This window comes from Xiphophorus couchianus, chromosome 5 (genome assembly GCF_001444195.1).
Source record: "Xiphophorus couchianus chromosome 5, X_couchianus-1.0, whole genome shotgun sequence".
In the NCBI taxonomy this organism is placed as follows: domain Eukaryota; kingdom Metazoa; phylum Chordata; class Actinopteri; order Cyprinodontiformes; family Poeciliidae; genus Xiphophorus; species Xiphophorus couchianus.
This window is the reverse complement of record NC_040232.1, coordinates 12,619,273-12,637,803: the sequence shown is the minus strand read 5'-3', so window position 1 is coordinate 12,637,803 and position 18,531 is coordinate 12,619,273. Positions and strand designations below refer to the sequence as shown.

At 35.7% G+C, this 18,531-nt stretch overlaps 1 protein-coding gene across 21 annotated transcripts in view; it reads left to right on the top strand.

Annotated features, from left to right (window-relative positions):
• Nucleotides 1–18,531, top strand: part of ptprdb (protein tyrosine phosphatase receptor type Db) — a 253,880-nt gene that overhangs the window by 83,060 nt on the left and 152,289 nt on the right. For all 21 annotated transcript variants that reach the window (XM_028016147.1, XM_028016167.1, XM_028016162.1 and 18 more), the window contains one exon: nt 6,764–6,789. The gene's annotated coding sequence lies outside the window, so the exon portion shown is untranslated. The remainder of the gene's footprint in view (nt 1–6,763; nt 6,790–18,531) is intronic.

Genomic DNA, 18,531 nt, shown 5'->3' with positions numbered 1-18,531 from the left:
AAGAACACAGCTCAGCACACTATTGATCTGCACAGTAGTTAGAATATGCAGTGCAAAACAAAAGAAAAAAAAATATGGTTAGTCAATAACAATGCTATTTAATATGGATACAACAGTAGAGTTTGTGAAGTAGACATAAGGAATTCACATACTTAAAAATGGTCTTTTTGTGGGCTATGTGTATGTCCAATTTTAGAGGTCTGTATTTAGTTTTAGTTTCATATCCTTGTTCCAGGGATAACAGAGGTAGAAAGAAGTATTTTGTCAGAATCTTTAGTCATCTGTTCAAACATTTTTTGGCTCATGAGCCAAATTGTACTTCTAAGAGTGTATTTTATCAGAAGCATCTTCTTAAAAAGTTTGCCTCAATTAACACAAAGAGTAACTAGGTCTGAAAACTTCACTGATAATTGTTTTTCCACAACAGTACATGCTCCACCTCTACACCACACAACAACCCTAAAGTTGTTTTTGTTTTTATTTTTGAAACTTGTCATCAGCAGTGACTTTGATCAACTTTTTTTTCTCATTCTTTTCAAAATCCTTTTTGACAAACTGACTTTTTAATGCATGTGGGAAAAGTTTTCTATCTTTTTTTTATTTCTAAATCATTATTGAGCTGTTGGGGGAAATGTTTTCTCCCAAGTTTCATCACCAGACTTTAGAGTCTCTTTTTCTCACTGTGTTCTCACTTTCTTGAAATTCACCACTCACTTGTCAGTTCTGAAGCGCAGCTTGCCTTAAGTATTGGGATTCGGCGCGTAAGCTCATCTCATTATCCTCAATTTCATGTGTGTGTGCATGTGTTTGCGTGTGTGGGTCTGCAGCTCATGTATAAGTGCATAACTGACTATGAGAGTGTGAGTGAGTGATGGGTGCGTAAGCCTCCCACTCCTGCACTCTGTTTGAAATAAAGCGACAGATAATCGCAGGGCTCTGGTGAAGCGAGCTCATCTGAGCACCGATCGATACGGATGCCATAGCTTCAAAGCAGCGCTTCAAAGAGGGGCGAAATAGCCATATGCTCTACGTTCTAAGTGTGTGTGCGCGTGTGTGATGTGAGAGAGAAGGAGAACCAGAGCCCCTGACAGTGAGACAAAAGCCAGAAAGAGGGAGAGTTAGTCTTGTAGTGGAGAAGAAACTGTTTTCATTTGACAGCAAACATCTCATCGCAGCTGACTTGGAACACTCGGATATAACTGCTGTCCCTATTTGAGTTGGACAAAATCATTGTTTCTTTCACTGGCAATCACCCTGATATTATTGCTCTGTCATCTTTTATTCAGCATACCAGCAGCGACTGTGGCCTTTTATGAGGAAATGGGCGAGGAGGATACACAAACACACACCTAGCGAAATGGTTTAAATACAGGAAGATAGAAAATCTAAGAGACTTCTCAGTACACAATTGCTAGTTTCAAGTATGAAGGCTTTATTTTCCTCCAAATATTTCTACACTTTAGAATTCTTTTAAGAAAGCACCAGTGTGACCTTGTTTTTTTCTGGCTGTTTAAATCTCTGAAACTTTTCCAGTGTTTTGCTTTGCCAATGTAAAATTATTTTAAAGACCACCAAAAACAATGCCAGAGTGACCAGAGATTCCACTGACTGTACAGAGCAGTGATTCACAGCCCTAACCCCTCCCCCACCTATTTCTGTGCTATGTCGATCACTCCTTGCTTGCAAGAATGTTAGTAGCACTATACCCATCAGTTTCATTAAAGTAACAATGTGTTAACTAAATTCTGTAAAACCAGCGGACACTGACTCATATTTCAAACCCCTCACCTATTTTTGTGTTATTTACTCCTATTTTTTGTCTATTAAAATAAAAACAAGTGTTTCTATTGACATTATTATAACTCTGACAATGAATACACTGTATTATCCCAGGACCTGTATGAATATGTTTTCCTTTTAGTTTTAAATATAAGAAATTAGATGATGATACATTTTTTAAATAAGGCTGGCCGATATGAAAATTACAAAGGATTAGAAAATCTTAATGAGCTGCCAATGCAGATTGTGAGATTGTCTATGTATGAAAGCACATTCTATGCAATGCATTTCTTTGTTCTTGCTTAGATATCCTTTTAATTCATCTTAAAAATATAGGATGAAAGGATTACTGTTTTAATGTTTACCATGGTAAATGTTTATTATTATCATTATATATTATTAGTTTTGTTCATTTAAAACAATCCATCCATAAAACACAGAAGACACTGAAAGTAAGTCACTGATATTCAAACCACCAATGAGCAGAAAGTGTTGCACATAGCTGAACTTTGTACTTTACAGTAGCACACCAAATATTTATTGAAAATATTTTGTCCTCACTACATGCAGACAGAAACTACAGGCTGAACCCTGTCTTACAGCTGCTACTGTTACATAATATTTTTATACCCACCCACTTTTGGAAAATATGTGTTAATACTGTGGAACTGCTGTGTTGTTACTCAACATTATACAATTAGAATCTCATACTGGCCCATCTCCACTGCACTGTAGGATTGAAACCCATAAGGACTGGAGTACAGCAGGGAAGAGTCTAAGAGGGCTGCTGTGTTTAGCTGTGCCATCTCACCTTCTTCAAAGTGAAAATGAGAAAGTATTTTTGTCTTGTCTATGTAAAAAATAAGTGTCTAGAAGTTTGGGAGCGAATCTAAGTGTGATAAAACACGTGTTTACGTTGTGTGCGTGTCACAAAAGAAGATGGGTGTGTGTTTGTGTGTCAGCATATCTAATTAGCTGAGACAAACAGGTGTAAAACAGTAATTAATGGCACAACTGACTGACTTCATTATCTCCACGTGAGCTTCTCATGCTGCCTGAACACACATACGCACACGCACACAAACCAACACCGAGAGAATTCAAGGAAACATTACAACGAACCCCTGTTCACTGTGTGTGCAATCGTACGTGTGTTTAATGGTATAATAGCAAAGCGGTGCAGATAAGTGGAGACGATCACTGTGCAGGTCGCCGCTTGGCCACTCGAAAACGCTCATTTAGCTTTCAAATGGACTCATTACTAATGAATCGCAAGCTGCTTTAGAGCAGGCTGAGCACACAGTAATGGTTTGGCCATCTTCCACAATTCAGGCCCAACACACTCTTACACGCACGCTCGCATTGACAGAGATTGAGAGCGAGTGTCCAAAAGCTCCAATTACCTTCACGTCCAATGTAAGAGAACAAGCTAGAAAGCTAATTACATATAACTCACATGCAAGACGAAAAACAATCAAGCACCCACACTTTCCTGGCAGGGTAATTTGTTGCCAGAAATAAAGCATTCTCATGTTTTTGCGATTGTTAATGTTTACAACAAGCTCGTTCTAGAAAATGCGCCTGTGTCATTGTATTATTACCATAAGTCATTATTACACCCCCCTGAGCCCAATAAGCTTTATTAAATCATCAATAAGACTGTATAATTTAATGATCCCGGTTTTAGCCAGATTGATTTACACTTCAGTGCTCTGCCAGGCCTGAGCGAGATCAAATGAAACTCAATGCCTCCAAATGTAGCATGTTGTCATCCACTAATTGGAATAAATATGCTTTTTTAACTATCGTTAAAGCACATTCCCCTCATAGTGGTTTGCCAGGACAAACATATCACTGCTGCTCTTTCCTGCTCTGGTGGGTGACTGAGTGAGTGAGATGGCAGTGATCGGGCAGAGTAATTTGACCTAATGAATATGTCGACAGCCTGTTTCTTTCTCTCCCCATTAAACACTGCTGGATTAGATTTACTGTGCTTACTCTAACAACTTAAAGACTCCATCAGTACGGCACTTTCCACTCTCACAAACACACCCCCATACACGCACACACACACTGATTGGCCTAGCTCAGTGGATCAATGGCCTCTTGGTCAATGTCTCCTTTGGGAGGGTTATCCATCAGCTCCTCACTAATGAAACAATCTGATCACCGTGTCTGTGTGTGTGTGCTTTATGAGAGTGTGTGTGTGCTCTCATGGGTGTCAGATTGGTTTTAAAGCACATGGATGTAGTGTCATGTTGTTGCTTTGTAGGTTAATTACAGTTTGTACTATTTTAAATACTTTAAGCCACTTGTGCACTATACTCATTACAAATATATTTTACCAGTCTTCCTATGAAGGTTGTGGGAGAGAATTATTTGTAACCAACATCACAGTTGTTGTTATTACCAGATTTCAGAGCCACTTTGCTGTAGATATTAATGAGGGATGCTATACTTTGTGGCTTTGTGGACTTTCACGGTAAGAATATTTCTAAGGTCATCGAGATCCAGCCAGCGCTGAATCTGTTTACTGTTCTTGAACACTGCCAACTAGTGTATTGAGTGCTCTGGTCTTTGCATAGATTAGATTTAAAGAGATCCGTGGTTCCAATTTGTCAGATTTGCCACAAAAATGAGCGGATCAAAGCTACTAATACCGCCATCCAGAAAAATCTAACACATTGAACACAACATCTTATTTGGTGAATGTCAGCATGACCTGCAAGTGCACTGTGGAAGCTGACTATGCCCAAAGCTTTCTATCTTCCTCCAGTGGAAGCATCATTGTTTTTTCCTTATGATACACTTTATTTGTACTTAGTCAGTTTTTCGAGGTTTCCAGCTGGAAATAAATTAATGACCCCCTGAAGTTGAAACTCCACCAAATTAAAGGTCTTTAAGCAGCTGCGAGTTTATTATTCAACATGGCTTCCACATATCTGAAAAATGAAGGTACCTTCACTTCACTATCTGCACTTTTGACCATTTGTATTTCCCCAAGTTATTTGCACAAATATTCGTACTTATACAATCTCATTTTGTGATCATGTGCTTTTACTGTTTGATTTCATAGCATAGGAAGAAATGCATTGTTACCTGCCTTTATGACTAACCAGTGTTACAATTTGCAAATTGCTGTAATTTTACAGGTTACAACTGTGATCAGATTGAATGTGATATTATTCCAATATATGAGCCCAGATTTTGGGGATAAATTGAAACACAGCACTGGTCCTCCATGTTCTTTAAACACTTACTTCACTTCTGGTGTAATCTTTGTTAATATTCTGACATTAGAACTCCTTTGTTATAGTTTGGAAAACATTTGATGGTCCACTATCTTCATAAAAAAGCAAAAGCTGTTTTGTATTTTTTGCTGTGTGAAGGTGATCAGACCTTCTAGTCTGTTGGTGGCATTAATTTTGTATTCTACACCTGCCCACTAAAGTTCATCGAGGCTGTCTATGAGTCTTCCCATGCAGTCTAAATTGTTTTGACTGTACAGGCTTTTAATAAAGTCTATAAACCTCCCATTTAAGGGGTGGCACCAAATACACCCCAAATACACAAAACAGTGAGTAAGTTCAAGACCAGAGAAATATTTTTTTAAACAGTTACATTTGTTCTTAGAAACCACTGTGTGTGGAGATTTGTATTTTTTCTTTTAAGAATCATCTTAGACAGTAAGGACACTGTCACAGATGTCCAGTTCTAATGTATATAAAAACATTAGAAAGATTTCTAATGTTTCTACAGTACTTTTTAATGTATATAAAAAGCATTTGCTAAATAAAATACCTACTCTATGTGCTTTTAAGTTCTCCTCAGACTCGTGTTAGAAAGTGGTACATTCAGTTTGTTTTGTGACCTTTTCAGAAGCTAAGTGGCAAAGTACATCTAATTTGTTTGGGAAGGCAGCAATATATTTCAAGTAGGGTCTGCAGCATTTCAATGGGAACTTTTTAAAATTAGGAAACACTTTCCCTGTTTCCATGATTCAGAGAATATATGAAGATCACTGTAGATTTATGTGTATTTGTTTATTTTAAATTGTTACTGAGTAATTGAGTCAAGTCTTTTTCTAAACGTTCTGTTTATTGTAGCTATGAAAATGGTAATGGAGAGAAACGGTTAAGGTTTTCAGTTGCTCTGAAATGACCAAAAGTGGACGGCAGAGCAACAGTACCACTCTGGTCACAACTGAATTTCCACCCATCATTGACTTCAATTTCATTTTGGGCTGTGATGATCTCTTTGACTCAAACTGAGGCTTCCAGAAGCATAAAGGTCCAAACACATCACAAGGTGTTTCTGAAATACATAAAAATGGCTATCATCAAGCTTCTTGAAAACATTAAATGTACTGAAAATTGACAGATTTTGCTTTAAAAATGCTTCCATGCCAGTACGTCAATCTTAAATGATCTCGACCACCTCTGATAAGAAGTGTGGTCAAATGTCCAGACAAAATGACACTAAAAGTTTGGTGGGGGCTGCAAAAGAATTTCTCAAGATATGTAACAAAATTGAGTAGTTTAATTTTAATTCTCTGGACATTTTAGAAAGTGAACCCAAATATGAGTGCATAATTCTGTTTTTTCAAAAATCATTAAAGTTGTATGTTGTACAGTTTAGCTGTTGGAATAAATTAAGCAGAGCCTCTGATAACAGGAAGGACAGGAATGAAGGGAAGATATTGTCCATTGAGTATTGTTTTTATGCAACTAATTAAAAAAAGCATTGGAAAAAAGTGCAACAATTTTATTTTTTAAATGCATTTGATTATTTAATGCTTTCTGTCTGAATATGAAATCATGGTTTATGGAAATGCTCTAAAATTTAACAAAAACATAGATAAACTCACCCTACTTTGTGAACTTTCTTTATAACTTTTTGTTATGTAGCCTCCACTGATCTAATTACAATATTTTCCCCTCCCATTCTCTTTTGTCTCTCCCCGTTTTGCTCCCTCTCTTTGCAGTTTGACGTGTTGAAGTGCTTCTTAAGGTAAGATTCCCATTTTTCGTGTTTTGCTTCTGTTCTTCGTACCCTGACATTTTACCCACAGCACACCGCATGCCATCAACAGTCAGTACAGTGTGTGTATCAGTGTAGCATCTGGGACCTCGGAACATATTCTGCTCACTAAAACACAATAACACCGTGTTAAGATAACAAAGACACTGAGTGGCAGGGAGCTCCACCACTGCATCTGATGTGTGCCGAACTGAATCAGAAGTAAAACACTTTTTACTGAAATACTTGCAACTCGTTTGCAATACTTTTCACCGCATTTTATTCAATAGTTTTAAATCAACACAATGGATCATGATTTTGTGATGTAAATCTGAACAATGTTTGAGAGTACTGTGTTAAAGTTCATAAATTCCCCCTGCTTGGGGGTGTTAAAACCGTCATAATCTGTTATTCTTAATAAGGTCCACCAGGAAAAAACAAGAGCAAAAAAACTTTTTTCAGAACACAATGACAATGGTAATGTTTATGGAGTGCAGTTTCCAGCTGTACTATATCTCACACTTATTGCTTTCAGGCTGGAATGCGCTGTAATAATGCCAGCAGACTCACAACAGTTTCAAAAGAAAATTAAATCCACCACCGTGCTATAGACTGGCTCCGACCTTGTGTTTGGGTACACAGGGTTCCTTTGTAATATCTGACTGAAGCATAACTGTGAGCCTGGGCAAACTGCGGTGTACATGTTGTGCCTTTTTCTTACTTTCGTTCTACAACCAAATGATTTTAGACTGTAGATGGCCATTTATTTTAACTACATTGTCTGTTTAACCTGCTGTGAAGCATGTTTTCGAAAACAATAATAACAATTAGAGAACATTATGATCAATAACATTAGAAAAACCCACATATTCTTCTAAAAAACATTTGAATATTGTTGAAAAGTTCATTTCAAAAATTCAGTTTATTCCACAGTTTGTTTTTCACATGTTTTTCTGTTCATTTAGATTATATGGACTTTACAGCTAATAAAAACAAAACAAAATCAATTTCTCAGAAAATGTGAATACTGTAAAAATGTTGACATTCTGAAAAGTAGCTTCTCTATACACTGAACTGTGTTTGCACCAGTCCTTGGTCCGGTCTCACTTTTGATTAATTACTGCATCTATGCGGTGTGGTATGAATCTACTGAGATGTTGGAGAAGTTGCTTTTACACCAAACCTCAGCTTTCTACTTCTTGGATATACTTCTTACAGTTATCTCCTGCCAGTGACACCACAGTCATTAAAGAAGGTTTTGGTACTTTTGGCAGTATGGGCAGGTGCCACGTCCAGCTGGAAAGAATAACCCTGGTGGATGGTTGTGTTTGCTTTGGACTTGATAAAACTCTAAAAACCTCTGTCCCCAATGACTGGGAAAACTTCACACTAGATGTGATGCGAATTGAATTCTGTTTTTACTCTTTCTACAATTCATGAGAACTCTATTTCCTAATGAAATCCAGAATTAAGTTTTATCTGAGAAGGAGATTTGAACCGTAAGCAAAGGTCTAGTCCTTTATCTCCTTATCCCAAACAGGAGACGTCTCACATTTTCTCTGCCTTAACACACATCCAACAATTTTAGTTCATGTCCTGAATACATCTGTATGTGGTGCTTCTTGAAGCTCTGACTCTGCCCGCCTTATGAATTTCCCCAAGACTTTTGAATTGGCTTCAATACCGGATTCTGCCAAGGCTTCTTGTTGACATTTTATCTACTGGACAATTGTCAAGTCACCAGCCATCTTCATGATTGTGTTAACTAAAACAAAACTTTTCCATAATAAAGTCCCTCGGTAAGATAACATTTTTTTTTGAGAAAACTGAGTTTCGGGTCCCCCCCTAATTATTAAAATAAACAATGACCATGTTTATTTTAACTTGATTATTAAAATAATGTTCATGTTGCAGAAACTAATTGTCCTCCACGCAGACATTTGGGGTTTAGATCCTGACCTTTTGAGCTTTACTGCTACTTTGTCTTCCCCCTCTTATCTCTCTGCCCAATTTAGTGTCTGAATAATGTGACTAAAACCTACAGAAAAGTCTTTAAAAAAATAGAACACTAATGACTATGATAAATTGGTCAATTGAATCACTGAAAAGAAAATGCATTTTTTATGATTTACTAAGATGCACTTGTGCATTGGAACAGTGGAAAAATAAATCCACTGCACTGAACAAAAAGCTACCAATGAGAAATAGAATTGCTGAAAAAAGTATTGTATTGGTAAAAATAAATCGTATGTCTCTGCTTTTCATGCTTTCTTTTGGCATCAATGGTTTAAATTTGTGCAACAGCCTTTTTTGTATCTCAGCAAACCTGCTTATCTATGGACCTCAATCATTTTACAAGGCAACTCGTAAAATGATTGAGCTCCAAGGACCTGGATGATGCGATGGTTATTTTTTAAAAATCTTGGTTTTGTTACTGGTGCAGCATCTGCATGCAGTAGAGAAAATGCAAGGAACCAAAGAAAAATGCTGAAAAAGAATATGTATGAGCAAAATGAAACTCCAGGGACAAGTGAAAAGGAAAGGTGGGCATATTTATTCTTACAAGCAACGACTAAGTTTTCTGTTCGATCAGTCTAATTTCTGTCAGAGAGAAACAAATGATCACCTGGTCTCCTTACAGCCCATCTGCTGGGCTAACCCCACAGGAGGAGGAACTGGGCAGGTGCACTCATCATCTCTAAATGAGCCAGTCCTACCGCCTCGGTCAAGTTTGTTTAACTTTGCTTTAGGATAACATTTTATGTTAGAGGCTTTATGTTAGCTTGTTTGTCCTGAAGAGCTTCAGTTTCCAGGATTTAAATGACAACATTTTCCTGAGCTGAGGGATTAGGATTCTCTGGTGAGGTGATTAGTGATTGTTGTGTAATGAAATAACTTCAGCACCCTTAAAGCTTCCTCTTGTGAAGTATTAGTACAAAAATAAAAACTTCATATCAATATTTGATAGAAATCGATTCAGCCATTTAAAATACTGTTAACTTTTAATATTGATTATAATTTTTCTGTGTACGGTTACGTGAGCAAGTACTTTATAATCACTGTTATTGTTTTATTTGTTGCAAAAGGTGGCAAAGAATAGAAGTTGACAATTCTAGCTATACATGTTTACTTCTGGGTTTTTTGCAATAATATTTTGGAGAAAAGCTTTAGTTCTTTGAGGTCAGAAAAGTATTGTGTTGCAAAATACTGTAGTTTCCAGGTTCTTGTTAAATTGTTAAATGTCTTCTTGTTTCAGATTAGGTTCATTGTTCTGGGGAGCTTTCTGTGGCTACACTTACAAATGTAATGGAGGAACCCTATTGGTTGATGTGGGGAATGAAAGGAAACTGGGGAAACAAAAACCAAGTGGTAGTTTTTGTGGAGAATGATGGTCTAGTTGGAGCGAAGTTGGAGATGGAAGTGTTGGAAGGGAACAGATTGCACAAATGATGAGCCTTAAAAGTTGCCTGGAGATCCAGAGTATCCAAAAAATTTAGATGCTTTGTAAAGACTTTTTCTTGGACTGGCTGACAACATTCAAAATCGTTGAAGACACTTCCAACATTTTAAATGTTATTTGTTTCACAGCACTGATGGGAGGAAAAAAAGCAGGGGGGATGTTGGCAGCATTCAGACAAAGTGCAAATGTCTTTAAACATGGTAAAGGCCCCTACATAGTCAGGCGTACCACACTGCATGGGGGTCTGTGGTACTCTGGGTGGACTCATTGCAGACTCAGTCCACGCTGCTCACAGAGTTGGTGCAGTACAGCAAAATGTGTTTAAATATTAAGCATACAGGAACTGGCTTCTGGTTAGCTGCTAGTCTTGCATCAAGTATAATCTCTCTGAAGTAATGTAACAATAATGTGGTTGCTTTTATGGAATGTAAATAAAAGGTGTTATGTTTTATTTGGTTTTCTATTTGGATTTTAAATTGTGTTTGATATTATTTGTTTTATGTAACCAAAGGCCTTGCTACAGATAATGCAAATGAGCTTAGTCCAAAAATGTCAAAGGTATACAATCACCTTAGAAGACAAATGTTTACAAATAAAATGTTATATTATTTGTAATATTTATATTTAATATTTGGACTTTTCAAACTTGGGCTCCATTTAAATGAAAACCAGCTTATTCTGAAACACTCCGATGCTGAACAATCAAAGCGGCACAAGACTTGAGCTCAAAACACCAGGCATATTTCCTCAAGAAAATATGAGTAGATTCAAGCAAATCAGTTCAAATGATTTCCAGCAGCTTTAGTTGTTCTCAGTTTCATAAAGTCTGAAAACATCTGTAGATGGGCAAAATTTTGTTGCACTGAAAGGAATACATAACTAAAGTAATGCTACATTTAAACAGAATAACAAAGTTGAAGCTGATTCTTTGACTTCACAGGTCTTTGTTGCTCAGTCCAAATATGACCATTAAATAAATTGTCTATTCATAAGAATTTTACTAAATTTTAGCTTACTGCAGTACTGTTGTATATTTAACATAAATGGAAAAATATGCATTCTGTTACTCTGCATCTTTATTTAAATACTTAATGCTCTTTCACTTGAAGGAATTCCCCTTCACGTTGTATGGCTTTGGGGCAGCTTTGTGTATAATTTATTATACTTTCTGTTGCTCCAGATATATTTTTTTCCTGCTTTATTCAAAATTAATGGTTTACCATTCAAAATTTCCTTGTGGTAATTTTTACAGATATGTCTGAAAAGATTTAAAAGAATAAAAGCTGCTTTGTTTAATTTTGCACTGCTCCCCCCTGCTGAGGCTTAGAAATAGTTTGTAAGATATTCTCACTTTTGAAGTGTTATTAGCTTCAATGAATTACAAGTATCTAATTTGACTATTCTTTCTAATGTTTGTACCAGCATGGTTCTCAGTAATATTAATTACTCATAAGTACGGTTGCATCAGAAACACTCATGTAAGAGTGTTAAGTCAATTTGTTCTTTGTGTTTGTATAGATTTAAGCTCTGCTGTTGCAAAAAATGGAAAAAACACTTTTTCCGTAAGAGAAATTCATTGATGCATTATTGACAATAAATGTTATAGCTGTCATGTATATAAAATGCCAACAAAATCCTGTCCTAAAATCAAGAGAACACAAGAGGGGTGATTTTTTTGTCTGGCAAACATTTTAGTAATTCATTTTAAAATATATACATATTAAAACATCTTCTAAGCAACATAAAATCACAACTCCTAGAGAACGTTAATTAAATCATTCTTGTTTAGCAGGTATTTGCTAAGAAACTGTTTATTTCTTTAGATTGCTGACCAATCCTCACTGACATGAACTTCAATAATAAAAATAAAGTTCTGTATTAGAGTCAGTTAAGACTCTACTACTGTAGAGAGATTATGAAAATGTGAAGTTTGGCCAAAGATGCCAATTGTTTTCAGTCAGCAGTGGCTTCATATTTTCATTCAGTCAAATTAAAAGTGTGTTTTTGAAAAGGAAACTGCTCTTTCTTAAATCAACTATAGTATGTAATCAACACAGAATTTTTTTTTTGGTGTTTTTTTTTTTTGCTTGAAATGGTTATTTTTGTTGCATTTTGGGCAAGGATAGTAATAGTTTTTTGTGTTGTATTTATTGCTTTGTCTTGGCCAGGACTCCCTTGAAAAAGAGGATTTTGATGTCAATGTTTGTTTTTTTATCTTGGTAATATAAAAGGACAATAAACCCATTAGAAAAATTTGTAAGTTCAGTATTTCTTAGGTGAACTGCATTGAATTAAATTAGATTTTCTTATGTTTTTTGTTGTTTTGTTTTGTTTTGTTTTATCCATGAATTTCAGATGTAGGGTTGGCCATCTCTATTTTGTATCCTGCTATTTGTGTGACACACTCTTTCAGTAATCCAATTATTACAGAATTTCAATTAAACAAAAATATAAAGCATGACAACGTCTCTCTTTGCCTGAAGGAAAATATTTATGAAAGCAGTAAAATCAAAATTTTCTTGCATAAGAACTAATGTCTCAATTTTAGCATGTTAACCTTCCAATGACAAGTATTTACTTCTCACAAATGTGAAAATGTAAATGCACTGACATTCAAAGAGCTCTGAGTCTTAAAAAAACATACAATAGTCTACAAATAATGGTAGAACCACCTTCTGGGCAATCAGAATTCCATTGTGCATGAATATTAGTTGATCCACATGACCAGGGTGAATTAAACTCTGCTGGACTGAAATCTCTGTGTTTCCTGTGACAAAGTCACTGCAGTTCTTTTTCCAAACAGCAGGAGTCAGTACTGTGAAAATAACACCTCAACACAGGAGGAATTGCATTAGAATAAAAATCTGCAGTTTAATCTAAAATAAATTACTTTAATCGTTCAGAAAACAATGTATGTAGAGCTCCCCTTAAAGCTTAATCTTTTCACCACTAAACTACTAATGCACTTATGTCATACATGTTCTTATACATTGCAGAACTTCATATTTTTTGTTGAGACAATTTTTGGAAGTTGCCATATTTTTAATAATGCACTGGCGAACCATCAGGGCCTTCAAGTTATTGAGAGAAGGTCCTGAGGGTCCCTACGGTAAGCAAAAAAAATGTATTTCCCTAATTATTTAAAATAGAAGAAATCTTTTGTTATAAAAGGGTGCAGAAGAGGTTTAATTCACAGTTTATATATAGATGTGTGTGGGGGGTGCGCGTGTGTAATATTTATATGTGCTCAAAAACTATTAAATATGTACTGTATAAATAAACAGTTCATTTATTTAAATTCAAATGAGTTGTTTTTCTAGATCTATGGAGATAAGCAGAGGACATCACTTCACTAAAGAAGCTACAAAGGATTTAATCAAAACACATGTCTTATTGTTGTGCCTCTTATTCAGTTTTAGATTTGTTATCCAACGTTATCCAATTGTGCATATGTATATCTGAGAAAACATGCCTACATCCAACTCTTTTGCCCATTTTCTTGTGGGGCTGTGTATGTAGGTGTGTATGTAGGTGTGTATGTAGGTGTGTGTCGTTAAGTGTTTGGAGTGGACTCAGTAAGGATTGTGTCTAGAGCCTCATTAGTGGCTAAGGTTTGGCCAGCATGCCACTACTGGAGATGCTCAGGGTACAAAGTCATATGCTACTGTACTGCTGGCCCATCTGCTTTTTTGGCCCTCACTTTAGGTTTTGTTCTCTCTCTCTATCGGTGTCCATGTTTGTTAGAAAAAGATACCTAGGTTTGTTTACTCAGCATTGTTTTCATTTTATATATCACTTTGCTATTCTATGATGTCACCATCATTATGCCATAATAGAACACAAAGAACATAATAGAACATAATTGATTGTTTTAAAGAAATCAACAAAATAATCGATCCCAATCAATCCAGAACTAAATTCAACTGAATATCTCTGACAAGAGTTGAAAACATTTCTCAACAGTTTTCATTGTGACCTAGCTTGAGCCATTTTGCTAAATAGAAAAGAGCAACAATTGAATTTTCTAGCTGAAAAAAGCTGATTGAGATGTAGCAAAGCATCCCCACTTTGGGACTAATTCAGGTTGGCTTTACTACGTAATTCTTAGTGGTTTTCTATTGTATAAACTCTAGATTGTTATATAAACTCCAGTTAAAATACTTTGAGATTTTAGGTTGTAATTTGACAAAATCTTAAAAGTATGAAGACTTTTGCAAGGCACTGAATGAAACCCTAAACAGCCAACAATATTAAGAGTGCTTTTTGTAGTAATGTGACATCCAGATATTTATGTATGCATAACATAATATACACCTTTGCAGATCTATTCAACTTCAGGACTATATGCGATATATTCTCATAACATATCTTTTGGTGACAATAACGACCTTTGTAGTGAGACTTGGTTCTCGTCAAATTAGGTATTTTGTTTGATTTTATGTCAGTTATTTCACAGAATGATGTTTATTTACCATCATCAAGCTCTTTTAAATAAGCTACAATGTCAGACATCAACATTCATTAGTTCTGCCTGATGACTTACAAATATCGCTGCAGCTGGATATAAATTGATGAAAAAAAGATTGTGTGGCATGTTTTTCCAAGACATTCATATGCAACACTGAAAATAAACAGCTTCCGAAAAGCTAATTAGAGCTAGTTAAATAATCTTGCAAATCTCTATTTCTTTTTGACATTATCAGAATAGCTTTCCCTTTTGAGACAGAAAATGCAAAGTTGAAATGTTGCAAACCTTTTCTTGTTTCACATTCTACTGATCTTGTCGCTTCAGATCATCAGTTCTCTAAAACCATGCTTGAATAGTGAGTATGTGATCACTATTATATCGCAGGAGTTGACTGGTCAAAAAGTAAACTCAAAATGTTGTGCAGCTTTAAAATATGAAGAGATTGTTGTGATTTAAGCACAACTGCTTGTAAGTGTCCCGCTATCTACTTCCATGTAGGCTCAAAAGTAACATATTTGTAGCGCAAATAAAAAAAGCAAAATGAAAAAGAGCAGTGTTTTTTCAAGTAGGCCAACCTTTCAATATTGCCTTTTACTTAATAGTTATTCAAACTTAAAAACTTAAATCACAATTTTTAATTGGCAAGAGGTGCATTGCATCCTTGATTATTCAACAGTCAGAGCAGCACGGACACACAGGGCAAACAATGAAACAAACATTTGTTTACATCATTGGGTAATTCAGCATTGATTCGATAACATATTAGGAAAAAACATTTTTAATCAAAGAATAACTTTTTCTAAATGCTCATTCTAATGTTACATAAGTCCAGACAGAAATGTACAGAATTTTGAGGAGGCGAAATGTTTAGTTCTAACATACTAAGTATTGGGTGTTACTGAATTGTTCAGGTATTTAACTGACAGTCGGTGTTCTTTTGTGACATTGTCCAGACCTCACCACAGGTCTGTTGCCAGCAGTCCCTTGATCAGGACACAATGCTTTGCAATTTGCCTTATTTGTGTGTGATGTAACATCTTTTTACATTGATTTTATTTTGTACAGTTGCTATGGTTTCAATTAGTTGATAGGGGGACATTTTGACACATTCAAAAAAAGAATATAATTAAGTAAAAAAGACTTCATAGACTAATATAGAAATCAACATAAGAATGTTAAGTTTCCAGTCCATCTATCCAAACCAACCTGACTGTGTATGAAAAAGTAATGTCTTCACACACCTGAGATTAGATTTTGCCATTTGTCAAAAACATTTGGAAGATTTTCAGCCAATTATTCTTGCTCTTTCTTAGCATGAACAATTTGCTAAGGGTCAGGCCACACCTCCAACCATGTGCTTATCCAAACCCTCCACTTAGACTTTTCTTTTAGCTATGTGGACTTGTTGGTGAATTTCATAATTATTGTCTTGATTCATAACAAAAGAACATGTAAACTTAAAGTCACAATCCAAATGCCAGACATTCTCCTTCAGGACATTCTGCTAGGAAACAGAACTGGACATTCCATCAATTATGGCAAGTCATCCTGATGTAGCAAAGTATCCCCAAACCATCACACTACCACCACCATCTTTGACTGTAGGTGTGATCTTCTCTTTTCTGGAATGGAATCAAAAATGTGATCTTACATCTAGTATTTTCATCATCACAATTTACTATGTCAGTGTCTGTGTTGTGTTGCAAAGTTGGAGCAACTTTTTTGTTAGTGCCTTAGCATCTCCTTGTTATAGTAATATTATGTAATACCCTTACTATTTTCACTGAAATTATTAGTTGCCTTTATGTGAAAAATTCAGAGTTAGAGCCACAGATAAAAAAAGATGCCTGGAATCTGCCTACAACAGCAGTTTTATCCAGGTGCACTGCTCGGCAGAATCCAGCTCTGCTTTCAGACCATTTTTAAACCAGTTCTCTGCTGAAATGTTGTAGCTGTTTTGACGAGAGCTTTAAGATATCTTAATAATCAGAGCGAGAAGATGATATTTTTCTTTAGAGCAGGAAACATATAAGGTCACCAAACCTTTCAAAGACTGATGTAGAAGGGGCACAACACACAGCACACTTAAACAGTGTGTTGTGTGTGCTTCTGTTATCAGCTTCAAGTTGCTTGTTCAGCTTAATCTATGTACATCTGACTGACCTTTCTCATCAAAGTTGTCATAATTCAAGATGTCTTTTGAATCATGAATTCAAAAGATATCTTTTGAATTCATGATTCAAAAGAATTGAATTATGAATTCAATTCATAATTCAATTCATATTATGAATTGAATTCATAATATAATTGAATAATTGAATTAATAATTGAATTCAATGTTACAATTTGTGACAAATTGTAACATTGTCACAATTTCTCTCATACCTACCGAGTCACTGTTCTACTTAAACAATGCTGGTGGACAGAAACAAGCAAACAAAAACATTGACATACTTTTGTAATTATTCAAGCGAAGTAGTATGCAGCTGCATCTTAAATAATTAATAAAACAGTAATGCATTATGTAACAATCAGGAATTTCTGTCCCTGATGTTGATAAATATACGCAAAGAATTGTCTTTGGGTTCTGAAAACTCAGTAGGTTAAAGGTTTCTTCAGTATTACATGGTCTGGATCAGCATTGTGATTTTGTTCCACTGAATTCATTCCCCAATGAATGGATGCTAAAATTTCATGAAAAAGACCAATCTTCTCTACTCTTTGCAGCTCTTGTGATTCCAATGTTTCTTTCAGTACTGCACCATGTTCACAAATCAGTTTACACTAAATACATGGATGTGTATTTAGTAAGTGTAATATCACCCATCAAGTACAGCAACTGGGAGCATTTTCATAGATTTTTGTCTAGTGGCCGTCTTTGTTTGTTCTGCAAATGAAAGAATAGAGGCAGACTTGATGGAGAAACTTGTACTTTGATGCACAGCCTTTTGCTTTGATTCGTTGATTTGCTGCGACATTATTTATCTCAAGATGTATCCAGTGTTGCATTAAGTTTTCACCAAGATCTTTTATTGATCAGAGAGTTCGATCACAGTGCCATGCCTTCTCCAGCACATCCCTTAGATTCTCAGTGTAGTTAATGTCTGGACTCTGTGGTCACCAATCCATGTGAAAAAAATCATGTCTGACGATCCCTGAACCACTCTCTCACAGCTTGGGTCTAATGAATGCTGGCATTGCTATCTTTGAATATATGGCCATTGCATCAGGGAAGAAATATATTCATTGATGGAATGGAATAACCTCGTCATTCAGTTTATTCAGACAGTCTTTGGATTTCAATTTTGGGCTCACAATATTGCTGAACCTGTACCCATCTACAGCAACCCCAAGTCATAACACTATTCCCACAGGCTTGTACAGTAGATACTAGGCATGATGGGTGCATTACTATTTTCCAGCCACAATTCTTTCTTGAAGAAGATAGTTCCCCACTTTTCTTTCAGATTTGAGTAATTCCATGGACAGTTCATAGCCCATTTATAGGAGTTTTTAGATTGTATGTTGGTGTTTCCTTTGCCTGGTACCAAATATGACCCTTCATAAAAGGACTTAATAGATGTAATGCAATTTAATAACTTGTTGCCAACTGAAAAATAATCACCTTTGTAGCAATTATCCAATGGGAGACTCAAACTGTTTGCTTGGTAAAGTCCAGGTTGAAACACTTTTTTTGGTCAGGCACTGTTATTTTCCAGTGATATGACTCTTCCAAGGTTACATTCTCGCAGTTTTAATGACCAAAATTCTTGTAAATTGCAAAAGTTTAGTTTTGAATGGATTC